The sequence below is a fragment of the Phyllobates terribilis genome, unplaced genomic scaffold (assembly GCF_046119375.1).
Source record: "Phyllobates terribilis strain yellow unplaced genomic scaffold, ASM4611937v1 Scaffold_4__5_contigs__length_816908805, whole genome shotgun sequence".
Taxonomy (NCBI): Eukaryota; Metazoa; Chordata; class Amphibia; order Anura; family Dendrobatidae; genus Phyllobates; species Phyllobates terribilis.
Genome location: NW_027362764.1, coordinates 35,965,061 through 35,991,164, shown reverse-complemented (window position 1 = coordinate 35,991,164; position 26,104 = coordinate 35,965,061). Strand labels below are relative to the sequence as shown.

The 26,104-nt window shown below is 44.2% G+C and overlaps 1 pseudogene; it reads left to right on the top strand.

The window, feature by feature from the left end:
- The first annotated feature begins 1,855 nt into the window (after window positions 1–1,855).
- The window catches only part of LOC141264867 (uncharacterized), an 86,547-nt pseudogene continuing 62,298 nt past the window's right edge, over window positions 1,856–26,104 (top strand).

Sequence of the window (26,104 nt, the reverse complement as noted above, 5' to 3'; positions counted from 1 at the left end):
CTGTCTGTAGATGGCATTGCTGTCTGTAGATGACACTGCTGTCTGTAGATGACACTGCTGTCTGTAGATGGCGCTGCTGTCTGTAGATGACACTGCTGTCTGTAGAAGGCGCTGCTGTCTGTAGAAGGCGCTGCTGTCTGTAGAAGGCGCTGCTGTCTGTAGAAGGCGCTGCTGTCTGTAGAAGGCGCTGCTGTCTGTAGAAGGCGCTGCTGTCTGTAGAAGGCGCTGCTGTCTGTAGAAGGCACTGCTGTCTGTAGAAGGCGCTGCTGTCTGTAGAAGGCGCTGCTGTCTGTAGAAGGCGCTGCTGTCTGTAGAAGGCGCTGCTGTCTGTAGAAGGCGCTGCTGTCTGTAGAAGGCGCAGCAATCCATTGATGTCACTGCTGTCCATAGATAACTCTGCTATTTTCTGTAAATTGCCCATATAGACAAAATAACAACAGTTTATTAAAACAGTTTATTAACCCCTTCACAACATCAGCCGGACATGTATGGCGCATGTCGGAAGCAGGTGTATGGAGCGGACTCCCACAGCGAGCCCGTCCCATAACCGGCAGGTAATGGCTGTGTGTTACAGACAGGACCTGCCGCTAACAATCGCTGGTGGAGAAGTGCTCCGAATGCTATTGTTAACCTGTTAAATGCCATTGTCAATACAGCGGCATTTAACATGGGAGCCTAGATGTAATTCTGCACATGCGCCATTTTTTCAAAGACCACCGCAGTGAAAAGGATGAGAAGTGTGGTGACTCCCTACATTTTCTGAGAGCCCGGAGTGTGCCGCAGCTTCGCACCGCTGAATACCTTTCCTGCCAGCCTAGTGCATCGCCCCACTCTTGCTGCCGTCGCTAGCTTCCTGCAGCAGCATCCCCGCTCCACTGCAGTTGCTCCCCTTGGTAAGTTACATTTGGATTATAATACGCACCCCCATTTCCCAAAAAAAAATTTTTGGAGAAAAAGTGCGCCTTATAATTTGAAAGATACAGTATGTGGTATTGCTGTGTTCAGAAAAGTTCAATCTATCAAAATACGAAAAAAATAATCCCGATCGGTAAACACCATAAATAGAAAAACTTCAAGAACACCAAAGTTAAGTAGTTTTGGTCACCGCAATTCCACAAAAACTGGTACTAATAAAAACATTGTCTCACCTCGCAAACAATAAACCGTTACACAACTCCATTGAACGAAAGATAAAAATGTGACAGGTCTCGAAAATTAGTGACACAAACCCCCAAAAAAAAAGTTTTGCAAACTTTTTTTTTTTCACGACTAAAATAATAATAAAAAATTGGACATATTGGGCATCATTGTAATCGCATTGATGACGAGAGTCATATTGCAAGGTCATTTTTACCACAAAATGTACACTGTAAAAACAATTCTCAGAAAACAATGTTAGAATTGCGTTTTTTTTTTCACAATTTCACCGCAGTTGAAATTTTTTTTTTCCCATTTTCCAGTACAGTATGTGGAAAAATGAATGATGTCATTCAAAAGTACAACTCTTCCCATGTAAAACAAGCCTCATATGGCAATTTTTAAAGAAATGGTTAATTGTTTCCCTTTCACAATATTTCAGAATATATCTGAGACATGAACTTTATGTTTTGTCAAAAATTGGCCCTATGATTATCATCTGTGTCCAAGTCACATTCCTTTCTTTATTTTCTTGGAAACTCCCTAAATGTACTATCTGTGGTTTTTCTGGGAATCATCCAAAGGACAAGATGTTTAAGAAGATTTGGCAGGTTTATTTATGAGAGCCGACATCTCCCACATTATCCAGCACACCAAACTGAAAATGTTTCACAAGCAATTGTTTGTTCTAGATTTCTGCCAAAAACCAGATGTAATTTCCTTGCATTCCTTTCTTACCAAATCCTATAAAAGTCCAGCATCTGTAAGAATAAACTGAGACTCTATTGAGACATAACCCTGTGTGTGTCTTACTGATACTTCACCTCTGAGTACTCGAGCGAATCCATAGTCTACCTGAGAAAAGTAAGATCCCATCGTTAACAACTTGGAGACTCCGCAGCAGGATATATTTCCCCTTTTATTTTCATCTGAGACTGAACAACTGGTTGCCTCCATCCCAACAGAAAACTAAATCCCGGGTAAGTGAGTAGCTTTAATACTCGCATATTTCCTCTCCGGGAGAGGGGGTCTTCTGGGTCAGTCTCTGGGGATCTCAAACAGGAAACCCTCGGGAAGAAAAAGTTATTTGCTAATTGTTGTCTGTTTTATTGCTGCTAATATTGTTTCATTGCTGCTATATATATATAAAGAATTTCTAAGGCTATGTTCACACATGTTGGGTTTTTCAGCGTCACAAATCTGCAGCAAAACCTAATCTCTGGCAGGAAATCAGCTGCGTCAAAAACACATTTTTTGATGCATTTTTTGTGTAATTTTTCGGTGTTTTTTTTCACTGTCCTTCTGTCTCTATTTATGCCTGTACATAAAGTTCTGTAAAAGAAAAGAACCCCATTCTATTTTGCCATCAAAAACGCTGAATAAACACTGATGCAAATTTTGGTGCGGTTTTTTTTCAGCGTTTTTTTCACCACCCATTATTTCCTATGGGTGAAAAAAACGCTGAAAGAAGAGACATGCTCTATTTTCCAAAAACCCAAGCAAGGCACAAAATATGCAACAAAAAAACCCCCATGATGTGTGAACAGAGAATTCTGGTTTCTCATAGACTTTGCAGGTACTGCAAAACGCAGCTGAAAATTTGCATAAAAATCTGCAGCAAAAAACACTGAAAAACCCAACGTGTGTGAACATAGCCTAAGTGTCTCAAATATAACAATTGTTTGCTTGCTTTTTCTATTTGTCTTCACTGCTTTGTCTCAGCTTTATGTGTTGTCCCTGTCTGTCTGGTTTCTGCTGTGCTGTATTTCATCTGCACTTTTCTTCTTACCAGCTTCACTCTCTTTGCCCTGGTTTTGTTTAGCAACTGAAATCTATTGCTGTCTGGCCACTACTAATTGCTAGCTCTTACTGCCAGTTTTGCTCTAAATTCTCCCCATATGTTTAACCCTGAACTAATTTCGGACTATACTTTGCTATATCTGTACTGTGTTCTATAACAGGTATGAGCTATTGATAACTGCCAGAACTGCATAATAACTAGATGACTTGTGCTGAGTGCGTATCTAGTATTGTGGTCCGGAAAGATCAGAAGTCAGATCTCACTTACGTCACTCTACCTGAGAGAAGTAAGATCTAGTGATGAGCGAACATGCTCGCCACTGCTCAGTACTCGCCCGAGCTTGTGCTCGACAAGCTCGGCGCTCGGAGAGTATTTCCGGGGTTGCTCGGCGGGAACTCGGGTCTTCTCCTTGCATGTTTGGCACTTTTTAGAGAGCCAATGAACATGCAGGGATTGCCTGCCACGCACTGTAATGCCGTAGCCATGTTGGTTGTGGCTTTACAGTGATTGGCTGGCCTTACAACATGATCAGGTCTATATCAGACCTGGTGCCGCCATGCTCGTCACAGTCACTCCGGAATCAGACAGAGTAGGGAGAGGTGCTGCTGAGCTAGGGAGAGATTTGCTCGTTTGTACTTAGTATAGGTATTCCACAACATATATATATATATCCAACTGAACTAACAGTCCTTCTGAGGACTAATCCTGCTGCATATATTCAGTGGTGATAGCAGGAGTTAGGCAGGCAGGCAGGGTATGTGTCAGACTGCAGTGCATGATACAGCACAAGAGGGTCCATTGAACGTCCTGTTAGTATTGGTATTCCACAATATATATATATATGTTGTGGAATACCTACAGTATATATATATATATATATATATATATATATATATATATATATATATGTCCATCTGAACTAACAGTCCTTCTGTGGACTAATCCAGCTGCATATAATCAGTGCTAGGCAGGCAGGCAGGGTACGTGGCAGACTGCAGTGTATGATACAGGTCAAGAGGGTCAATTGAATGTCCTGTCTGCTGTAATAATTACAGATATTTGTAGACATAACCCCAGATATCAGGGGCCAGGGCAAATTTTTTTTTTATCTTAATCCTGCTTATTTTCTTAAAAAGCAATCCAGAGTACACAATTTTTCTGCTCCATTTGCTTGTTCTCACTGCAGAATAAAGCCAGATATGTTACATATTTCAGAGATAAAAATCCAGAAATTTAAACTGAACATGGAAAATATTGGCCTCCATTAAAAATGGGCAAGGTGTGTGGCAAGGGACGGGGAAGTGGACGTGATGGTGATGGTGCCTGCAGAGGCCAAGGCCGTGGCCAAGCTGAACTTGTGCCACAACAAACACCCACATCTTGTTGCTTGACCTTCCTGTCCCAATTACTAGAGGAACGCAGAACACCACTATTGAACACAGAGCAGTGTCAAAAGGTTGTTGGTTGGATAATAGATAATGCTTCCAGTCACTTAGCCACCACCACCACCACCACCCTGTCTTCCACACGATCACCCTGATCCTCCTTCCTCCCATCATGCCAAGTGCCCAGAGACAACTGATCCCACACTTGGACACTCAGAAGAGCTGTTCACTTTTCCATTTGTAGGTTCTGGCCTCTCGCCCGGCCAGCTTCAAGCGAGTCAAGAAAAGAACGGGAGTAGCAATGCCCAAATATTGGAGCAGCCACGGTCACACAAAGGTGACGATGGGAAAGTGCAATTACTGTCACAAGAGGTGGATGATGATGATGATGAGACACAATTGCCAGAAAGTCAGGAGGAGGACCCCGGGTGCGGAACTGGAAGAGGAGGTGGTGGATGATATAGTAACTGACCCAACCTGGCAGGGGGACATGCAGAACAAGGACAGCAGCACACAGGGGGAGGGAGGTGTAGCACCACAGCAGGCAGGAAGGAGCAGTGTGGTGGCCGCAGATACAAGGTGGGAAAGCGTTCCTTGTAACGCCAACACGACGGAAGTTACCAGTACAACTGTTAGGTCTTCCCGAGTCTGGTAATTTTTAAAAAGACTCTGCAGATAACCCCAAAAAGGCCATTTGCACCACCTGCCAGGCCAGCATCAGCAGGGGTAGCAAAATTAGCAGCCTGACCACCACAAGCATGATCAGGCACATCTCAGCAAAGCACCCGACTAAGTGGGCTGTACCCCAGGGTTCAGCAATAGTGTCTGCGGGTGACACCACTGCTTGTTCCGCTGTTGTGCGTGCACGCCAATCCCCAGTCCATGGTGCATGCCAAGATGCCTCCCGCCCTGCACCTGTCGCTGAACATTCTCAACTAGCACCATCAGCAAGCACGTCCACGTCCTTGTCCCATCGCAGCGTTCAGTCGTCCCTACCCAAGTCCTTGGAATGCAAGCGCAACTACGCTGCCAAAGCCCCACAGGCCACACTACTAAATTCACACATTTTGCAAATGCTTGCGCTCAAAATGTTGCCTTTTAGGCTCGTGGAGACGGAAGCTTCCGCAACCTGATGGCGACGGCCGTTCCTCGATACTCGGTCCCCAGCCGCCACTATTTCTCCTGGTGTGCTGTCCTCACATTACACGAGCACGTGTCCCACAGCATTAGATGTGCCCTCAACAACGCAAAGTCCATCTAACCAAGGACACGTGGACAAGTGCTTGTGGGCAGGGATGGTACATCTCGCTGACGGCACACTGAGTAAATATAGTGGAAGCCGGGAACCAGTTGGACCTTGGGACGGAACACATCCTCCCGACTCCGAGGATTGCGGGCCCTGGGTCAATCAGGGTTACCCTCACATTCTACAGCTCCTGTACCTCCTCCTCTTCAGCCACCATCTCCGAAAGGACCACATCAGTCGCAAGCTGGAAGCACTGCAGCATTGCCTCGGCCAAGCGGCAACAGGCTGTGCTGAAGCTAATAGGTGACAAACCACACAATTCTGAAGAGTTGTGGACAGCTCTGAAAGAGCAGGCAGATCTGTGGCTGACACCACTGACCCTACAACCAGGCATGGTCGTGTGTGACAATGGCTGGAACCTGGTGGCGGCTCTGAGACGAGGCGAGCTCACACATGTACCATGCCTGGCCCATGTGCTTAACCTCGTGGTTCAGCAGTTTCTCAAAACCTACCCGGATCTGCCGGATCTGCTTGTCAAAGTATGCCGCCTGTGTGCCCATTTTAGAAAGTCAGCTACAGCTTCCGCCGCCCTTGCCATGCTTCAGCAACGTTTACAGCTTCTAGCTCACCGACTGATCTGCGATGTCCCCACGCGTTGGAACTCTATATTGCAGATGTTGGGAAGTACTTGTGAGCAGAAGAGGGCAGTCGCTGACTATCAGCATCAGCAAGGCCGTCGGTATTCAGGTAAGACTCCACACACAAAACCTCAGGAGTGAACATGGATGTCAGACATATGTACCATCATTCAAAACTTTGAGGACACCACCAAGATGGTGAGCGGCGATGACGCCATAATTAGCATCACCATCCTGCTTCTCTGTCTTCTGAAACACTCTCTGCTCACAATTAAAGAGGATGCATTGCAGGCGGAGCACGATGAGATGGAACAAGGAACCATACAAGGTGATTCCACACAGCCAAGCCTCATCTCATCCCAACGTGGATTGGGTGACAATGAAGAAGAGGAGGAAGAAGAACAGGAGCTAGTTTTCTGTGCTATAGACGGTACTACCTGCATAACTGTCATACCGTCTGTTCAGCGTGGCTGGCCTGAGGACAGGGAGGAGGAGGAGGAGGAGAGCATGGTCAGTCGTCCTCTTGGTGAGGACATGGAAGTCTTGCCTCTTTGCAGTCTGGCATGCATGGCTGAGTTTATGTTACGCTGCCTTTCCCGAGACCCTCGTGTTGTCCAAATTTTGGGTGACAGTCATTATTGGTTGGTAATAAGATGGAGATGGGGCGCCAATAGCGCTGTTACCCAGGCAAGTAGTGGTATAAAGGAAAAAGGATGATCACCTTGGTGAGTTGTGAAATGCACAACTCATATGATGGTATAATGGAGTGCTGCAGGAGACACCAAACCTCAAGGGTCCAAGTACTATAAGTTGTGGATGCAAGAAAGTGCTAATGATTCCGCGCTCCTCCTGGACAAAGAAGGGATGCAATACCCAGTGCTTGGTTAAGAGTCCATTTATTTATAAGCTAAAATCAGACTCGTTTCGTGGACGTCCTGTCCAGTTCATCAGTGCGTAGCTTGTGTCCAGTGACACAAGCTATGCACTGATGAAGTGGACAGGACGTGGCTCAGCAGACAGTATCACACAGGATAGGATTAGATACATGGCTCAGCAGACAGTATCACACAGGATAGGGTTAGATACACGGCTCAGCAGACAGTATCACACAGGATAGGATTAGATACACGGCTCAGCAGGCAGTATCACACAGGATAGGATTAGATACATGGCTCAGCAGACAGTATCACACAGGAGAGGATTAGATACACGGCTCAGCAGACAGTATCACACAGGATAGGATTAGATACATGGCTCAGCAGACAGTATCACACAGGATAGGGTTAGATACACAGCTCAGCAGACAGTATCACACAGGAGAGGATTAGATACACGGCTCAGCAGACAGTATCACACAGGATAGGATTAGATACACGGCTCAGCAGGCAGTATCACACAGGATAGGATTAGATACATGGCTCAGCAGACAGTATCACACAGGATAGGATTAGATACACGGTTCAGCAGACAGTATCACACAGGATCGGATTAGATACACGGCTCAGCAGACAGTATCACACAGGATAGGATTAGATACACGGTTCAGCAGACAGTATCACACAGGATAGGATTAGATACACGGCTCAGCAGACAGTATCACACAGGATAGGATTAGATACACGGTTCAGCAGACGGTATCACACAGGATAGGATCAGATACACTGCTCAGCAGACAGTATCACGCAGGGTAGGATTAGATACACGGGTCAGCAGACAGTATCACACAGGATAGGATTAGATACACAGCTCAGCAGACAGTATCACACAGGATAGGATTAGATACACAGCTCAGCAGACAGTATCACGCAGGATAGGATTAGATACACGGGTCAGCAGACAGTATCACACAGGATAGGATTAGATACACAGCTCAGCAGACAGTATCACACAGAATAGGATTAGATACACAGTACAGCAGACAGTATCACACAGGATAGGATTAGATACACGGGTCAGCAGACAGTATCACACAGGATAGGATTAGATACACGGCTCAGCAGACAGTATCACACAGGATATGATTAGATACACGGCTCAGCAGACAGTATCACACAGGATAGGATTAGATACACGGCTCAACAGACAGTATCACACAGGATAGGATTAGATACACGGCTCAGCAGGCAGTATCACACAGGAGAGGATTAGATACACGGCTCAGCAGACAGTATCACACAGGATAGGATTAGATACACGGCTCAGCAGACAGTATCATACAGGGTAGGTTTAGATACACGGCTCAGCAGACAGTATCACACAGGATGGAAAATAGATATAATCCCATCTATGGTATCTATTAATCGGGCATTCATCATACAGAGCAACCAATCACAGCACAGCTCTCATCCTACAGAAGAACCAATCACAGTGCAGCTCTCATCCTACAGAGGAACCAATCACAGCACAGCTCTCATCTCATCAAAGCAGTTGCTATGGATAACGGAAAATTGTTCAGTCAGACAGTTGCTGTAAATCTGTGAGGAGAAAAAGGACGACGAGGCCGAACATCGAATGTAGGTTCAGAGCAATGGAGCCAAGGAAACGAGTGTCATCTGATCATCTCATATCTCTGTGTCTATTATCTATTATCTATCTATTATCTATTATCTATCTATTATCTATCTATCTATCTATTATCTCTCTATTATCTATTATCTATCTATCTATTATCTATCTATTGTCTATCATCTATTATCTATCTATCTATTATCTCTCTATTATCTATTATCTATCTATCTATTATCTATCTATTATCTATCATCTATCTATCATCTATCTATTATCTATTATCTATCATCTATTATCTATCTATTATCTATCTATTATCTATCTATCATCTATCAATTATCTATCTATCTATCATCTATCTATCATCTATCTATTATCTATCATCTATCTATTATCTATCTATTATCTAGTATCTATCATCTATCTATCTATTATCTATCTATCATCTATCTATCATCTATCTATTATCTATCTATCTATCATCTATCTATCATCTATCTATCATCTATCTATTATCTATCTATCTATCATCTATCTATCTATTATCTATCTATCTATCTATCATCTATCTATCATCTATCTATTATCTATCTATTATCTATCTATCATCTATCTATCATCTATCTATTATCTATCTATTATCTATTATCTCTCTATTATCTATCTATCTATCAATTATCTATCTATTATCTATCTATTATCTCTCTATTATCTATCTATCTATCAATTATCTATCTATTATCTATCTATTATCTATCTATTATCTATCTATTATCTAGTATCTATCATCTATCTATCTATTATCTAGTATCTATCATCTATCTATCTATTATCTATCTATCATCTATCTATTATCTATCTATCATCTATCTATCTATCTATTATCTATCTATTATCTATCTATCTATTATCTATCTATCATCTATCTATTATCTATCTATCTATCTATCTATTATCTAACTATCATCTACAATTGAAACCAGAAGTTTCCATCCACTATATAATAAGACACATCTGCAGGTTTTTCTCAATATCTGACATGAAATCAGAATAAACCTTTCCCGTTTTAGGACAATTAGGATTACCATCATTTATAATATTTGCCAATTGCCAGAATAATGAGAGAGAGAGAATGTTTTAAGGCATTTTTATTACTTACTGCAAAGCCAAAAGTGCATACACTAAGATTACTATGCCTTTACACAATTCTGGACTGCCCATATGATGTCATGTGTTTGGAAGCTTCTGGTAGTTTTTTTTGGCAACATCTGAGTTAATTAGAGACACACCTGTGGATGTATTTTAATGCACACCTGAAACACACTGCTTCTTTGTGTAGCATCATGAGAAAGTCTAAATAAATCAGCCAAGTTAGCAGGAAGAGAATTGTGGACTTGCACAAGTCTGTCTCATCCTTGGGTACAATTTCAAGATACCTGAAGGTGCCTCGTTCATCTGTACAATTATACACAAGCACAAACAAGATGGGAGTGTTCAGCCATCATACTGCTCAGGAAGGAGACGGGTTCTGTGTCCCAGAGATGAACGTGCTTTGGTCTGACATGTGCATATCAACCCAAGGACAAAAGCAAAAGACCTTGTGAAGATGATGGCGGAAGCTGGTAAGATTGTGTCAATAATCACAGTGAAACGAGTACTATATCAACATGGGCTAAAAGGCCACTCTGCCAGAAAGAAGCCATTACCCCAAAAGAAACATAAAAAAGCCAGATTAATGTTTGCAAATGCACACAGGAACAAAGCCCCCAGACACGTAGCTTTCACCGGTTCCCTGTCCCGCCACGGCTTAAACAAGGCGATGTGGTAGTTCTGGTAAGGCTTTCTTCTTCCTGGCATGTGGATTTTATAATTTACTTCACTCAACTTCTCGACCACCACGTACGGCCCTTGCCACTTGGCCAGAAATTTACTTTCAACCGTGGTTACTAATACTAATACCCAGTCTCCAGGGCTGAATTGTCTCAGCATTGCAACCCGATTGTAGATCCTCGTCTGGGCTTCCTGTGCCTGTAGAAGGCTCTCCGTCACAATTTGATTCACTCTCTGGATCCAGTCCTGCATTTGGGCCACATGCTCGATGACACTCTTGTGGGGTGTGATCTCTGCTTCCCAGGTCTCCTTCACTATGTCCAGAAGTCCCCGAGGGTGCCGTCTGCATAGCAGCTCAAACGGTGAGAATCCCTTAGAGCTCTGGGGAACTTCTCTAATGGAGAAAAGCAGGTATGGCAACAGACAATCCCAGTCTTGCCCATCCTTCTCTACGACCTTCTTCAGCATAGACTTCAAGGTCTTGTTGAATCTCTCCACCAGGCCGTCCGTCTGCGGATGATATACAGACTTCCGGAGTTGTGTGATCTGGAGAGCCTTCCACAACTCCCTCATCACCTTTGACATAAACGGAGTTCCCTGGTCCGTCAGGATCTCCTTTGGCAGGCCCGTCCGGGAGAAAATATGCACACGCTCTCTGGAGATACTCCTGGAAGAGAAGTTTCTCAATGGTACCGCCTCCGGATACCAAGTTGCATAGTCCAACACTACCAGGATGTATTGGTGTCCCCTGGCGGACTTGACCAGGGGCCCGACAAGGTCCATGGCAATCCAGTCAAATGGTACCTCTATAATAGGAAATGGTACTAGGGGGCTGTGGTAGTGGGTTAGTTGACATGTGGGTCAGGACCGGCAGTAATTCACAATTTCTCGGTGACATCCAGGCCAGTAGAACCTCTGCAGGACTCGTTCCCAAGTATTGTCTACCCCTAGATGTCCACCCAAGAATGGGCTAGATCTATTACCTTACGCCTATAGGGACTCGGCACCACCAACTGCTGTATCACTTCCCCTTTTGGCTTAGTGACCCGGTAAAGAAGTTCCTCATTGAGTGTAAAATATGGGATCCTGGTGTCAGCCCCTCTTGAGCAACCCCATTGATTGCACACACATTATCAAATGCATTTTTCAAGGTAAGATCCTGCATTTGCGCAGTACCAAAATTTCCCCCAGATACCCCCACATCCAGAATCTCAGCCTCCGGGGTCACCATCTCATCCTCGTCACCAGCAATGACACACAGAGGAAACTCATCTGCCTCTGGCTGCGACGGTGATGCATCATGGTGTCAGGGCCGCCATCAGGGCATTACTACTCTTACTACTGTATGGGGCCTGGTTAACAGAAGAAAAAAGGGGGGGCCCGGCCAGCCCGGGGCCCCTTCACTCTTTGCCTCTACTCACCGGGCCTCAGGGAGTCAGGGGCAACAGTTCAGACTTTAATAACCCCGGCGGCCGGGAAATGAGCGCAATACCTTTAAACCGCCGTTAGGTGCATCATGGTCAGAGCAGCAGCGTGCCACATGAGCATTGGGACCCGGGACAGGCAGGCAGACTTCAGCAGCGGTGGCAGGAGGAGGTAGGCAGACTGTGTGTCAGTGTCTGTGTCAGTGTGTGTGTGTCAGTGTCTGAGCGTGCATGTCAGTGTCTGTGTGTGTGTGTCAGTGAGGAGCAGCGGCGGCAGCAGCGGGCAGTGTATGTATGAGTACTGGGGGAGGCTTCTGGGGGTTTTCTGGCCCCGTGAGGGGCTGTTTCTGGCTCTGTGAAGGGGCTGTTTCTGGCCCTGTGAGGGGGTTATTTCAGGCCCTGTGAGGGGCCTATCTCTGGCCCGGTGATGGCCCGGTGAGGGGCTATTTCTGGCCCTGTGAGGGGGCTATTTCTGGCCCAGTGAGGGGGCTATTTCTGACGCTGTGAGGGGGCTATGAGGAGTTTATTTCTAGCCTGGTGAGGGGGCTATTTCTGGCCCGGTGATGGCCCGGTGAGGGGGCTATTTCTGGCCCTGTGAGGGGGCTATTTCTGGCCTGGCGAGGGGGCTATTTCTGACCCTGTGAGGGGGCTATTTCTGGCCCTGTGGGGGGGCTATTTCTGGCCCCGTGAAGGGGCTGTTTCTGGCCCGGTGAGGGGGCTGTTTCTGGCCATGTGAGGAGGCTATTTCTGACCCTGTGAGGGGGCTATTTCTGGCCCTGTGGTGGGCTATTTCTGGCCCTGTGAAGGGGTTGTTTCTGGCCCTGTGAGGGGGCTGTTTCTGTCCATGTGAAGGGGCTATTTCAGGCCCGGTGAGGGGGCTGTGAGGAGGCTATTTCAGGCTCGGTGAGGGGGCTGTGAAGAGGCTATTTTTGGCCCTGTGAGGGGGCAATTTCTGGCCCTGTGAGGGGGCTATTTCTGGCTGCGGAGTTGGGGGCAGAGCCTGGACGGAGTCTCAAGGGGGCCCCAAAATTTTAACAGTATGGGGCCCCGAAATTCCTAGTGGCAGCCCTGCATGGTGTAACCGGCTCCGGTTCGAGATACTTAGTACCCCCGTTTTCTGCCACAAGTCCCAGAACAGGCTGAAATCCTTGGCATCCCTGTGAATGCACCGTACATCCACATTTTTCCCAGGGATCACCTGGTGTTGGAGCGTGACCTTTATCAGAGTCACTAAACTCCCTGAGGCCAAGAGTTCTGCCACCAGTACCCCATTAACGGTCACAGGACATGACTGTGGCCCCTCAACGGGCTGATAGTCCACGCTTCAGGCGGGGTAAGCATAGTAGGAACAGCAGCATCCCAGGCTACAGTCCATCTGTTCTGTGGTCAGGGGGCAGCGGGTGGCTACATGGCCTGGGCCATGACATCTCCAGCATATAATATCACCCGCAGGGACCTTGACATTACCTCTATCAACCCTTTGGACCTTGGAAGCCCCACCCCCTTTTGGGCCTCTGCCCCCGATTTGGACCCCCAATATGGAGTGGGCTGTTTTCCCAAGGAACCATTGACCCCCTGATACCTCTCAACCAGTCCGACCAATCCATCAGCGTTCCGGGGATCACCCTGGGCCACCCAAGTCTGCATCGGCCTCGGCAGGAAATGCACAAATCGGTCCATCACCATTCGCTCTACCATCTGTGAATACATGCGTCGGGGTAGAGGACTCCGGGTGCAGCTATTTTTGGACCAGGTGCAACAGGTAAAACATTTGGGTGATCCTCGCTGGGCCCTGACAGTCATTGTTATCCCCAAGCGTGCCAAAATTTCAGTTTTTAACTTTCCATACTCTTTGGTATCCTGCAAGGTCAAGTCATAATATGCCTTCAGGTATGGCGCCAGCACCTCTGCCCATTGTTCTGACGAAAGTTTCATAAACGGTCAGAAAAGCCTCTATATCATCACCCGGGGTCATTTTTTGCACCCCACGTCATACCGCCTTCCTGACATGGGAGTCATCAGCCTGACCTGGGAGAGGGGTGGTCTGACGGCCCTGGATGACGGTCACCAAAAGCTGCATCTGCTGCTGTTGATCCTGCTGCTGTTGACGTATCTGCTGTAGCAACAGCTTGTTCGTCTCCTGCTTCTGCTGATGCATCAGGACCAGGTGTTTTATTATGTCCTACATGCTGCTGACCTTTACCCAGGACATCCACCATTCTCTGTGGCAGGTACACGTGTTCCTGGGATCTTGCAAGCACTCTCGCACCATTTGTGGTAGAGTCACTCGCTCTGCTGCTGTCACGCAAGGTGTGGAAAAGACTAAGTGGAGTGGAGACCCCTAGGCAGATCTAATATCACCCTGCCTACTCTACCATCCCTACATAGGTTCCACACCTATCACCAAGCAGGACCCTAAACCCTACATGACCTTAGAGCTTGGCCTTAGATAGGGAGGGGGAGGGGTGAGCACTGGTCAGGCCCCACTGCAAACTAAAGACAACAAGGTAGACAAACAAAAGGGATGAACTTAGCTTGAGCAAACACCAGAGGAGTAACGCCAACTGTCCTCCAAGAGCACCAGAGAAGATGCTATCCGACTGATAGTGCTCCAAGCCTGTACATAGAAGTATCACCGGCGATTCCCTGGAGCAAACTGATTGTTTTTAACTTCCAGGCAAAGGTGTGTCAATCAGCAGCAGGAGGGAGTTTGCCACTGGGTCCTAAAGGCAGAAGGATTAAGAAGGCATCTGTAATGCCAAGCGCAGTGACCTTCTACAGCCAGATCAAGAGCGACTGTTTATTACACCTGACACACCCGTAATAGTACCCCCCTTCTACGAGTGGTCTCTGGACACTCAAGACCAGGTTTCTCAGGATAAGAGGTGTGGAATGCATGAACCAACCTAGGGGCATTCACTTCTGATGCTGAAACCCACATCCTTTCCTTTGGACCATAACCCTTCTAGTGCACCAAGCACTGTAGGGAACGACGCTGGAGATGAGAATCTACAATCCTCGAAATCTGAAACTCTAAATTCCCATCAACTATGATTGGGGGCGGTGGTAGGGGAGAAGACTCAAATGGTTCTACATATTTCTTGAGCAGAGACCTGTGCAAGACATTGTGGATCTTAAGGGCCTGAGGTAGCCCAAAACAAAACGCTGCAGGGTTAATAAGGGCGGTTATTTCACAGGGACAAATAAATCTAGGTCCTAGCTTCCAGGAAGGAACCTTCAACTTGATATTTCAGGTAGACAACCACACAAAGTCATTCACACTCAGGTCGGGACCTGGCGAGCGTTTCCTGTCAGCCACTTTTTATTATAACTCATCAACATATACATTTGAACAAACAATGCCTACCAATTGTACAATATAATACAAACGCTGAAGACAATGAGGAAGTGATGATCCCTAGAGGCACTCATACAAACTTTTCCACCATTCTCATATATACTCCAGTGCACCAGATGTCCATTACCACCAACCCCTTCCTCCTGACCTAAGGATCACCAATATAAAACCAGGTGCACAATATGAACCTATAAGACTCCTAGGTCCCATAACCAACACCAGGAGGTCCAACAACCAAAATGCACCATATGTGCATCCAAAAACTCCTGTCGCCTATAAGGTGCACAAGGAGTCCTAATATTAAGGTGTTGCTGCACTAACTATATTTTAAACCTCCGTTCTCATGCCTTCCAGCCTACATTCAAGGACCCTTTATTTCACCACCGAAATCGAGATGTTTTTAAAAAATTGTTCAGCGTCAGCATAGAGACCACATGTACACACATAACAATTTATGCTGAACGTTATCTGCAAGGTACCTACTGTAACGCAAGGTGTGGAAAAGACTAAGTGCAACACGAATGGAAGAGGGGAGGAAGCCCAAACACTAGGGAAAGGGGGAGTGGAGACCCCTAGGCAGATCTAATATCACCCTGCCTACCCTACCTTCCCTATATAGGTTCCACACCTATCGCCGAACAGGACCCTAAACTCTGGTTGACCCTAGAGCTTGGTCCTAGATAGGGAGGGGGAGGGGTGAACACTGTTCAAGCCCCACTACAAACTAAAGACAACAAGGTAGACAAACAAAAGGGACGAACTTAGCTTGAGCAGACACCAGAGGAGTAATGCCAACTGTCCTCCAAGGGCACCAGAGAAGACGCTAGCCGACTGCTAGTGCTCCAAGCCTGTACATAGAAGTATTACCGGCGATTCCCTGGAGCAAACTGAGTGTTTTTAACTTCCAGGCAAAGGTGTGTCAATTAGCAGCAGGAGAGAGGTAGTCACTAGGTCCTAAAGACAGAAAGATTAAGAAGGCATCTGTAATGCCAAGTGACCTTCTACAGCCAGATCCAGAGCGACTGTTTATCACACCTGACACACACGTGACAGCTGCACTCGGAGGTAGATACAGAACGCTATCTCTTTAAATGACTTGGAGGTTTATCGTAAGAAGCAGCATAAACCACAGTCAAGTGTATAACATAAACGTAAGCTTTCTGGCGTAACAGGAAACAAAAAGGAAAAAGATACAGAAAAGTCCTTACTTCGGCCAAGGTTCGGCCACTCAGGCTTAGCAAGAGCACATGGTCCAGTTTTAGCACAAACACAAGCTCCTCTTTCTCAGGAGCTAGCTTCCACACACTGAACACCACCTGAGTGAAAAGGCTGGCTATTTAAAGCCCAGACCTCACCCTGGGGTGGAGATATGGTGGATGGCCTCCCGCCCGCACTACAGCCATCCACCTATAAAACATGCCCTTTTTAAATGGCTGTTTAACCCTCTCTGCACCTACTATGCAGGAGAATCTTCCATGTTTCACATCACTGAAGCTAACAGTCTCAGTGAAACATATCTCCCCTCCAGTATTCTGCCAGTGACTTTGTCACACTATCTATTATCTACTATCTGTCTATCTATTATCTATCATCTATCTATTATCTATCATCTATTATCTATCTATTATCTATCTATCTATTTTGAAATAGAGGGAGTAAAGATCTGAGGTTGTTGGTGGTAAGCAATCACCTAGGCAGGTTAACGATGCAACAATATTTTATTAATCACATACATGGTAATACAGCAATTCCAGGTAAATGGCCAAAATACAGTTCTCTCAGTCCTTAAGTTCCCAACCTGGGATCAGTAGTTCCACTGGCTTTGTTTCAGGCCGTACTCACTGTCTCCCAATTTTTGGTGGGCCCACGGATTTCGTATCTCCAGCCAGTATAGTCTGTAGCCACAGTTCACAATCCTCCAGATGACAGATAAAATGATGGAAGCACATGTATCCAGTAGCAACAGTCCTTCAACAAAGTTTAAATCCAAACGACATATCCACAACTGTAGCACATTTATCCAGCTTAGTTGGTAATTGATCTCCAACACTCTGTAAGCCATCCATCCACATCCACGTCCACAACCATAGATTGTCTCGCTTCGGTGTCCTTCCACCCACTCCTCACTAAAACATGTCGCTTCTCCCTCTCTGGGCTCAGCCCCCTCAAAGGTCAGGAGTGATCACACCCTCCCCCTTAAGCATTTACTGTTAGCTGAAACAATGAAGAATATTCCAGGAGCCTTCACCTTAGACTACATGTAAGACCCCATGTGGTGGCAGCTCCACTGTGTCTACAATCAACACTCACACAATGGGCTTAGTCACTATTTGGACAATGATTTTAGGCTCCTGAGATACTGATCAGATTACTGGAACACTGGACAATGTACAAGTAAAATTAGTGTTCATAAACTGACGAGCAAGCAGAGCATTAATAAAACACAACCAACAAATCTCTAATAAAACACAATAATAATATCGACGGAAACGGTGCTCCACGCTGGAAAAGTCTCTTAGTCTTTAGTAAGTGAGCAGCTCCTCACAGAGGGGTTGTGGAACAGCACCATTTAGTATTTACTCACAGTGGGTGCCAAGCCTCCCGACAAGTGTCCAATTTGTTACATAATAGATATTATAAAAAGAACGCAGCACTCCAAAAACATACAAAATTTGGTAAAAAAGTGGACTTTGTTAAGCCCAAATGGCAACGTTTCGGTTCATAGAACCTTTCTCAAGGAGGGTAAAAGTGCAAATGGTGAGGTATATATAGTTACAAGCAATGATTTGTGTAATTACATCTCATTAAATGAATTTACATCTTCATGATTAATCATAGATTATATATTCATATACAATTCATTATATAGTGAATGTACAATAGTAATGTATATATTCAGAAACATCAAATACAGTAATATGATATATATTTCATATAAAGTGCTTTGTGCCTCAAGTGGTCATAACTAATATCAGGTGCATATCTTGATTAGAGATGCGATTCACCAATCAATAATTACATTCACAGTACACACATAGTATTACCACGCCATCCTCAATGTCCTATGCTTCTCACTGCGCATGTCCGCAATGGTACGCCCGTGTTATATTCAACTGAAAATTGTAAAAACAGTTAAAATCCAGAGAACACATAGCATTGCCCACAATAGGGCTATGTCTTATCCATCCTTGCACCACAAAAAATAATAGCCAGAGCCTACTATCGGAAAACAGATATGTATATTCAAAGATATTTGACAAAGGAGAACTTCTTGCTCTTATACACAATGTCAGGGAAGACAGGGATTCGTGTACACACGACCCCGATATGTAGGTATCGGCAAGCGCCCAGTGAGCGTATGGCGTACACACCTCCATATCCCAACGCATGGAATATGTGTATACGCCCAGTACGGTCACTGCCAGCTTCACGATAGCCCACTTATTATTATTCATTGCCACCACCAACCGAGTTTGAAATATAATACAGGCCGGGTCAGACGCCTGCGTTCTGGTAGCGTATATGATATGGCTTGGGGGAGGAATGATTACAGGACAAAAGAAACAGAACTATTACATTTTATATTTAATCCAAAAAGGGAGGCAGTGTTTTTGAAAAATATACAAAAGGTTTTACAAAAGGAGACAATTACCGTACAGAATATACAGTTGCACAAATAAAACGGGATTAAAGAAGACTTACTATAAAGATCACAGAGACGACTCAGTATAGTTGGAGGGAAGCGCTCCTATGACCATTCAGCAAACGTGACCCATGTTACACATCAATATGTACTTCCAACATGAGTACTGACTCACCTTCGGCTGGGTCTTTTATGCCGAAGGGGGAGACCGGCCCACACGCCCCTTGTGCTGACATCATGTCGGCTGGGCTCCAGCCTTCATATTAATATTAGAATCTTTAACTTCTGGGATAACTTATCGCTGGTTGATCGCAGAAGCCCTAAAGTGATACTATATTTTCCATTATGAATTTACCTTTCTTTAGTGACCATGCATGACAAAGCTGTGGTCTGTTATCTGGTACTTTTGCATTAACACTAACTGGAAGGGCGTACAGCTACGGAAAATTATGCATATTGTTCCTTAGCTGACCCTGGCATTAAAAATATGGGCCCCATTGTTATCGGAAGTATAGAACTCCAGATTTTCCATATTTTGTGCCAGTGCCAGCCAGACTAAAGATTTCTGTTGAATTATTTTGAAGTTCTGGGAATACAACCTTCTCACCTAGATTTCTCACAAGCCTGTGTCACTGGAACACATACTCGCATGCTAATTGGGTTTGCCACCTCTCCTTGTACTGACATATGCCTACAAGCTACTTCCGCTGTATGGGCTAATCTGCACTGGCCAAGTGTCAGCTCTTCTCCTTTGACAAATACTATAGGGGAGGGGAGATGAGGGGTTTCAAGAGGAGTGAGAAATCCTTAATATTTCTTAATATTTTCTATGACACACAACATAAGCAAAAATACATCCAAATATGCAGCACCAGATGTAGAGACTGTGTAGGTCCACTAAAAATACTAAAGTGATGGGACACCGTACCTACCACCAATCGTTTTTAGACCCGTATACAGTGTATTGGCACCCCTGCAATTCTGTCAGATAATACTCAGTTTCTTCCTGAAAATGATTGGAATCAAAAATTCTTTGGTATTATTATCTTCATTTAATTTGTCTTCAATGAAAAAACACAAAAAGGATTGTCCTAAAGCCAAATTGGATATTATTCCACACCAAACCTAAAAAAGGGGGTGGACAAAAGTATTGGCACTGTTTGAAAAATCATGTGATGCTTCTCTAATTCGTGTAATTAACAGCACCTGTAATTTACCTGTGGCACCTAACAGGTGTTGGCAATAACTAAATCACACTTGCTGTTAGAACTCTCCTGTTGGTTTTTTTCTTGTTTGCTGGTCACATGACCTTTTTTGCCTATTTAATCCGGCTCCGCCCTCCTGGCCTTGCTGGACTTCATTGTAATTACTACTCTTGAGCTAGCTTGGTGCTCTGTTACCTTTCTCTGTTAGTTTTGCTAGGTCTTCTGACCTCTATGTTCTATGTTGTGTGTTTGTCTTTTACTGCTACAATTTCTGCTAGGAGGTGTCCAACTTTATCCCAGTCCCTAGTTCTTGTAGGGATCCCTCCCTTGCATCTATAGGTCTTCGTACAGACTAGCTGAGGACTTTAGCGGGTCTGATCGCAGGATCAGGTTCCCCGTTACATCGTAGGGATCCAGTTTAGTTCTATTGTAGGGACAGATCTCCTGTCTTTCCTTAGTGCTTGTAGCAGATCATAACACTTGCAGCCAGTAAACATGGATTAAAGTTGACTCAACCTCTGTCCTGTGTCCTTGTGTGTACCACATTGAGCATGGAGAAAAGAAAGAAGACCAAAGAACTGTCTGAGGACTTGAGAAACCAAATTGTGAGGAAGCATGAGCAATCTCAAGGCTACAAGTCCATCTCCAAAGACCTGAATGTTCCTGTGTCTTCTGTGCGCAGTGTCATCAAGAAGTTTAAAGCCCATGGCACTGTGGCTAACCTCCCTAGATGTGGACGGAAAAGAAAAATTGACAGAGATTTCAACGCAAGATTGTGCGGATGGTGGATAAAGAACCTCGACTAACATCCAAACAAGTTCAAGCTGCCCTGCAGTCCGAGGGTACAACAGTGTCAACCCGTACTATCCGTTGGCGTCTGAATGAAAAGGGACTATATGGTAGGATACCCAGGAAGACCCCACTTCTTACCCCGAGACATAAAAAAGCCAGGCTGGAGTTTGGCAAAACTTACCTGAGAAAGCCTAAAACGTTTTGGAAGAATGTTCTCTGGTCAGATGAGATAAAAGTAGAGCTTTTTGGGAAAAAGCATCAACATAGAGTGTACAGGAAAAAAAAAGAGGCATTCAAAGAAAAGAACACAGTCCCTACAGTCAAACATGGCGGAGGTTCCCTGATGTTTTGGGGTTGCTTTGCTGCCTCTGGCACTGGACTGCTTGACTGTGTGCATGGCATTATGAAGTCTGAAGACTACCAACAAATTTTGCAGCATAATGTAGGGCCCAGTGTGAGAAAGCTGGGTCTCCCTCAGAGGTCATGGGTCTTCCAGCAGGACAATGACCCAAAACACACTTCCAAAAGCACTATAAAATGGTTTGAGAGAAAGCACTGGAGACTTCTAAGGTGGCCAGCAATGAGTCCAGACCTGAATCCCATAGAACACCTGTGGAGAGATCTCAAAATGGCAGTTTGGAGAAGGTACCCTTCAAATATCAGGGACCTGGAGCAGTTTGCCAAAGAAGAATGGTCTACAATTCCAGCAGAGCATTGTAAGAAACTCATTGATGGTTACCGGAAGCGGTTGTTCGCAGTTATTTTGGCTAAAGGTTGTGCAACCAAGTATTAGGCTGAGGGTGCCAATACTTTTGTCTGGCCCATTTTTGGAGTTTTGTGTGAAATGATCAATCATTTTATTTTTGCTTCATTCTCTTTTGTGTTTTTTTCATTGAAGACAAATTAAATGAAGATAATAATACCAAAGAATTTGTGATTGCAATCATTTTCAGGAAGAAACTGAGTATTATCTGACAGAATTGCAGGGGTGCCAATACTTTTGGCCACCACTGTATAAGTGCCAAAGGAGCTGGTAATAATATACAAGAAAAAGGTGTATTGGCACCAGGTATTTACAGTTGAAACCAGAAGTTTCCATACACTATATAAAAAGACACATCTGCATGTTTTTCTCAATATCTGACATGAAATCAGAATAAACCTTTCCCATTTTAGGTCAATTAGGATTACCATCATTTTTAATATTTGCCAAATGCCAGAATAATGAGAGAGAGAGAATGTTTTAAGGCATTTTTATTACTTACTGCAAAGCCAAAAGTTTACATACATTTCATTAGTATTTGGTACCATTGCCCTTAAACTGAATGACTTGGGTCACACGTTTGGGATATCCTTCCACAAGCTTCTCACAATAGTTGATCGGAATTTGGGCCCATTCCTCCTGACAAAACTGGTGTAACTGATCCAGGTTTGTAGGTCGCCTTGCTCGCACCTGCCTTATCAGCTTTGCTCTTAAATTTTCAATAGGATTGAGTTTAGGGCTTTGTGATGGCCACTCCAAAACATTGACTTTGTTTGATGAAAAATGCAAGAGTCTGTCTGGATCCCAGAAACTCACTCAGCTTTTATGCACACACTGATTACAAGCAAGCAGGTCACAGGTGAGGATGTTACCTTTAGTAGCCATTCAAACCCATTTGTGTCAAATTCTGAGCATGTTATCAGGCCAAAATCACCAGGGTATATAAACTTTTGATCATGTTCATTTGGATGTTTTTGGTTGTCATTAAGACTTAAAAAGAGGAAACACAGTAGTTTGACAATAAATGGCTTCACCCAACCAATAACCACGAGTGGAGAAAAAGTTTTTTTTTATTATCATTCATATTCTCTGAAACAAGGCCAAGAAAGGAAAAATTCTGCCGGGGTGTGTAAACTTTTGAGCACAACTGTAGTGTATGTAAACTTCTGGTTCCAACTGTAAATAGCAGCAACCATTAATGTTCATACGGTACTAAGATCACAACCAACACACCAAACCAACACACCAAACCACAACCAACACACCATGATTCAGAAAGAGAAGAAATTCGAACTGCACCTGATGAAACAGAGGAATGGAAGCATGTGACCCAGAGAAGCAGGAGGATCGAGAGGCAGTCAGCACCCATACTGCTCAGGAACCAGTACCAGGCTCTCACGCAGGAGAACCATGAAGAAATACAGCAAAATAAGACTTTGCCAGCAATGAATAACCTTGTAAGCCCTCAGAATCCTCCTGGATGGAAAAAGAAGAATGTTGTGAAGAAAAAACGGAGAGTGGTGGTCATGGGGGATTCCCTGTTAAGAGGAACAGAGGCCGCTATCTGCAGACCAGACATAACCTCAAGAGAAATGTGCTGTCTTCCAGGAGCAAAAATTAAAGATGTGTCTGACAGGATATCAAGACTCTTCAGTCCTACAGATCACTACCCATTCCTGCTAATACATGTGGGGACAAATGACACCACAAGAAAGGACCTGGAAACCATCTGCAGTGACTTTGAAGACTTAGGCAAGAAAGTGAAAGAATTGGGAGCGCAGGTGGTCTTCTCATCCATCCTCCCAGTGGATGGCCATGGAACAATGAGGTGGAATAAGATTCTACAGGTGAACAACTGGCTACGTCGATGGTGCCGTCAACAAGGATTTGGATTTCTGGATCACGGAATGAATTACCTATACGATGGACTACTTGCTAGAGATGGGGTGCACCTTACGAAGACTGGAAAACATGTATTTGGAAGTCGCCTTGCTACACTCATCAGGAGAGCTTTAAACTAGAACAATGTGGGAAGGGAAGCAAAAGGCCAGAAAAAGCCATACAGCTGACAAATACTATTGAGATCTCTGCTACTGGAAGTGGAAAGGAAGAACAAAGACAAAACAATTTAAATAATAAAAATATGGGAGGAAGAGAAACCAATCACAAACTAAAATGTTTTTATACAAATGCACAAAGCATGGGCAACAAACAAGGAGAATTGGAACTACTAACGCAGGAAAAGGAATATGATATCATTGGAATCACTGAGACTTGGTGGGACGATACACATGATTGGAATAAAAGGCTAAAAGGATACAACTTATTTGCAAGAAACAGACTTGATAAACGAGGAGGAGGTGTCGCATTGTATGTTAGAAAAGCGTATATCTGCACAGAGATTGAAGCTTCAGAGACTGGGAGTTCTGTGGAAACTGTTTGGGTAAGAATACAAGGAGAGAACAACGGAAAGGACACGATTGTAGGCATTTACTACAGGCCACCTGGGCAAGCTGAAGATATGGATGAACTCTTTATGTATCAAATGACCAAGTTCTCCAAAAAATATGACGTAGTGGTCATGGGAGATTTCAACTATCCAGACATTTGTTGGGAATCTCTCTCAAGTAAAACTAACAGGTCAAGCAAATTCTTATCCTCTCTTGCTGACAATTTATCTTCCAAAAGGTAGGGGAGAAAACAAGGGGATCTGCTACTTTGGATCTAATCCTTATAAACAGGGAGGAAATGGTTGAGGAGGTAAAGGTGGCTGGGACCCTAGGAGGCAGCGATCATGCTATTATAGAATTTTGGATAACTAGAGGAGGAAGACATGTGAAGACTCAAACTTCAAGGTTAGATTTTATAAAGGCAGATTTTAAGAGACTCAGAAAGAGAATAGGAGGGATCCAATGGCTGGATGTCCTTAAGGACAAAAATGTCCAGGAAGGATGGGAAATTTTTAAAAATGAGATTCTCAAAGCACAATCGTTAACAATCCCGAAAAGTAGGAAGAATGGGAAGCATTTAAGGAAACCAGGATGGATTAACACAGACCTTAAACACATGCTAAAAAGAAAGAAAGAAATGTTTATTAAATGGAAAGAGGGAGGCATATCTAAAGAAGATTATAATGCAGTCTGCAGATCCTGCAGGGCACGTATCAGGTTACCTAAAGCTGACAATGAATTAAGGCTTGCAAGAGATGTCAAAATCAATAAAAAAGGATTTTGGGGGTATGTCAAAAGTAAAAGAAAAGTCAAAGATGCTATAGGATTTTTACAGGATGAAAATGGAGAAATGGTAAGAGAGGATGTTGAGAAGGCCGAACTTTTTAACTCCTATTTTGCATCTGTTTTCTCTCAGAAAGAAAATGTAACATCAACTGATCTTCACTGTCCTTTTAAAGGAATAGAGGAATCCAAGTTATCTGTAAACAGAAAGATTGTGAGGGAATATTTAGCTAACATAAATGAGTTCAAGTCTCCAGGTCCAGATGAATTACACCCCAGAGTACTGAAGGAGATCGTAGAAGAAATTTTAGAACCACTCTCCATAATCTTTGAAAATTCTTGGAGAACAGGAGAAGTCCCAGAAGACTGGAGAAGAGCAAATGTTGTTCCTATCTTTAAAAAGGGGAAGAATGTGGACCCAGGGAACTATAGGCCGGTGAGTCTGACTTCTATACCAGGAAAGATCTTTGAACAAATTATTAAACAACATGTATGTAAGTACATGGATAAGAATGAAGTGATTAACCAGAGTCAGCATGGGTTTGTAACTAACAAGTCATGTCAGACTAACTTAATTTCCTTCTATGACAGAATCACTGACTGGGTGGATCAGGGAAATGCTGTAGATATAGTATATCTTGACTTCAGCAAAGCATTTGACAAAGTATCTCACACCATCCTTATTGAAAAAATGACCAAATATGCAATGGACCAGGCAACTGTTAGGTGGATTCATAACTGGCTTAGTGATCGGACTCAAAGGGTGGCTGTAAATGGCTTCACATCCAGCTGGATGAATGTCTCAAGTGGGGTACCACAGGGCTCCGTCCTGGGACCTGTATTGTTCAACATCTTTATCAATGATTTAGCTGAAGGAATTGAGGGTAAACTGATTAAATTTGCTGATGACACAAAGCTAGGAGGGATAGCTAATACTAGAGAAGAGAGAGAGAGGATTCAAAAAGACCTAAATAAACTGGAGCAGTGGGCAGCAACCAACAGAATGGTTTTTAACAGGGAAAAATGCAAAGTACTAAATCTGGGCAATAAAAATGAAAAAAGCATATACAGAATGGGAGGAATAGAGCTAAGCAACAGTACGTGTGAAAAAGACTTAGGTATACTAATAGATCATAGACTG